Source organism: Triticum dicoccoides, chromosome 5B, assembly GCF_002162155.2.
Source record: "Triticum dicoccoides isolate Atlit2015 ecotype Zavitan chromosome 5B, WEW_v2.0, whole genome shotgun sequence".
In the NCBI taxonomy this organism is placed as follows: Eukaryota; Viridiplantae; Streptophyta; class Magnoliopsida; order Poales; family Poaceae; genus Triticum; species Triticum dicoccoides.
Window position 1 is genome coordinate 117,227,748 of NC_041389.1, and position 3,069 is coordinate 117,230,816.

A 3,069-nucleotide genomic window follows, 5' to 3' on the forward strand; every position below is an offset into this window, starting at 1 on the left:
AATCAATAAATAAAATTATGCTCCAACTTCATCACAAAGCGGTTCACCATACGTGCATGCTACGGGAATCACAAACCTCAACACAAGTATTTCTACTAATCCACAACCACCCACTAGCATGACTCTAATATCACCACCTTTATATCGCAAAACTATTGCAAGGAATCAAACATATCATATTCAGCGATCTACAAGTTTATGTAGGATTTTATGACTAACCATGTGAATGACCAATTCCTGTCATCTCTCTAAATAGATATAAGTGAAGCAAGAGAGTTTAATTCTTTCTACAAAAAATATGCCCATGCTCTAACAAATATAAGTGAAGCAAAAGAGCATTCTACAAATGGCGATTGTCTATATGAAGAGAAACATGCAATCCAAAATTCAAATGATATAAGTGAAGCACATGAAGCATTCTATAAAGCCATAATCAAAAGATTTAAGTGAAGTGCAATGAGAATTTTATAAATCAACCAAGGACTATCTCATACCAACATGGTGCATAAAATAAAAAAAAACTAATTGCAAAAGACGCTCCAAGACTTGCACATAATGCATGAACAAAACGAATCCAAAACATACCGATACTTGTTGAAGAAAGAGGGGATGCCTCCCCAGCATCCCCAAGCTTAGACGCTTGAGTCTCCTTGAATATTTACTTGGGGTGCCTCGGGCATCCCCAAGCTTGAGCTCTTGCCTCCCTTCCTTCTTCTCACATTGAAACATCCTCGATTAGGCACTACATCCTCACAAAACTTCAACAGAAAACTCAGTAAGATCCGTTAGTATAATAAAGCAAATCACCTCTCTAAGTACTGTTGCAAACCAATTCATATTTTGTTTTTGCATTGTGTCTACTGTAATATAACTTTTTCATGGCTTAATCCACTGATATAAATTGATAGTTTCATCAAAACAAGCAAACTATGCATCAAAAACAGAATCTGTCTAAAACAGAACAGTCTATAGAAATCTGAACATTCACCATATTTCTGATACTTGAAAAATTCTTCAAAAATTAGGAAAAATAAAGAAGTTGTATAGAAAGACAGTGCAAAAGGAATCAGAACCAATTGACGTTCCATTTAAAAATTTAAAATCGCGCACTACAGCCAAAGTTTCTGTCCTGCACCATACAAACCAACAAGCATTGTAAACATCCTAAAGGCAAACCTTAGCACATTATTTTAATAATACAATGGAATTATACAAGGGGATAATTATTTTTATTGAAAAGTTTCTGTAATTAAGATTCACAAAGTTCCCATGGGCATGAACAAAGTTCAAGGACGTCCCCCACTTTCACAATGCTCGTCTCTCTCACTTTCACTTCTCTTTTTGAAAAGTTTTGGGTTTCCCTCTTTATTTTTGTTGTTTTTAAACTATATGAAAGCACTCAACAGAAATAAATGACTCTCTAAAACTTCCGGGTTGTCTCCTTGGCAGCGCATTCTTTAAAGCCATTAAGCTAGGCATATAGTGCTCAAGTAGCGAATCCACCCGGATCCCAAGGTATATCAAAGCCAATTTTAATTAACAATGATTTGTAATTTAGCAGTGAGAACAAAGTAACATAAATCATGTAATGACAAAGTCTAACTCTCTTCCTATGCATCGGCATGTCATAAAAGAACAATTCATGCACACATAGTAAAGGCCAATGCATAGTATAAACAGTTTCTTGCAATTTTATCGTGTGGGAAACATAGAGAGATGGAGATATAGTTCCTCTCTCATAATAATTGCAAGTAGGAGCAGCAAGCACATGCATATTATATTCATCAAAATCATCATGTGTAGTAGTAAAAGGCAACCCATCAATATAATCCTTAATAAGTGCAAGCTTCTCCGATATAGTGTAGTCGGGAGAATTCAAAAAGATAATAGGACTATCATGCGTGGGTGCAATAGCAACAATTTCATTCACAACATAAGGAACTATAGCAAGTTCATCTCCATAAGAATAATTCATATTGGCATCTTGGCCACAAGCATAGCAAGCATCATCAAAAAGGGATATTTCAAACGAACGGTATCATAACAATCATCATAGCAATCATCCTTCGGTAAGCACAAAGGGATATTAAATAATGTATGAGTTGGAGGGTTACTCTCATTAGAAGGTGGGCACGGGTGATCAATCCCCTCTTCCTCCTTTTGTTCTTCGCTCTCCTCCTCATCTTTTTCATCCAATGAGCTCACAGTTTCATCAATTTCTTCTTCCATAGATTCCTGCAAAATATTAGTCTCTTCTTGGACAGCGGAGACTTTCTCAATAAGTTCATTAATTTCGTAATTGTATTCATAATTCTCATAACAATATTTCAGGATAGCTAAATTTTCAGATCTATAAACAACATCATCAAAATCTTCAAACTCTTTACACATAGATTCAATTTCATAAGCACCCATAAAAGCAACAAATTCTTCTATTTGTTCCACATCATAGTAATCATATATACCATTAGCATAAGAAGCTAAGGTTTTATTATCATTAAATTTGCATGAAAAGGAAAGGTGTGGAGCCTTCATCCTAGAGCAACAAGTATAATCATAACTCACGCATAGTTGCCAAGCATACCACTTCAATATATGAATTTGATCCCATAATAGTTTCCCTTTTTGTGTTAAGCGATAATCCCTAAAGTATTCACGTTGATCCAACATTACTCCCATTACATAATTAAATGGAGTTTTCTCAGGATTATTAAAGTAGTACATAATATCTTTCACATAACCAGCATCGAGGGTTTTAGGAGGTTCCCCATCTCCATGAGCAGAAAGTACACCTAATTTTTTTGGTATTTTGCGTTCCATATCCATAACTAAAGATAGAACAACTAAGAACAGCAAATAAAAATTACTTAGTGATAAAGCAAACAAGCACACACGAGAATATTCACCCCACGCTATGACTCCCCGGCAACGGCGCCAGAAAAAGGTCTTGATGACCCACAAGTATAGGGGATCGCAACAGTTTTCGATAAGTAAGAGTGTCGAACCCAACGAGGAGCTAAAGGTAGAATAAATATTCCCTCAAGTTCTATCGACCACCGATACAACTCT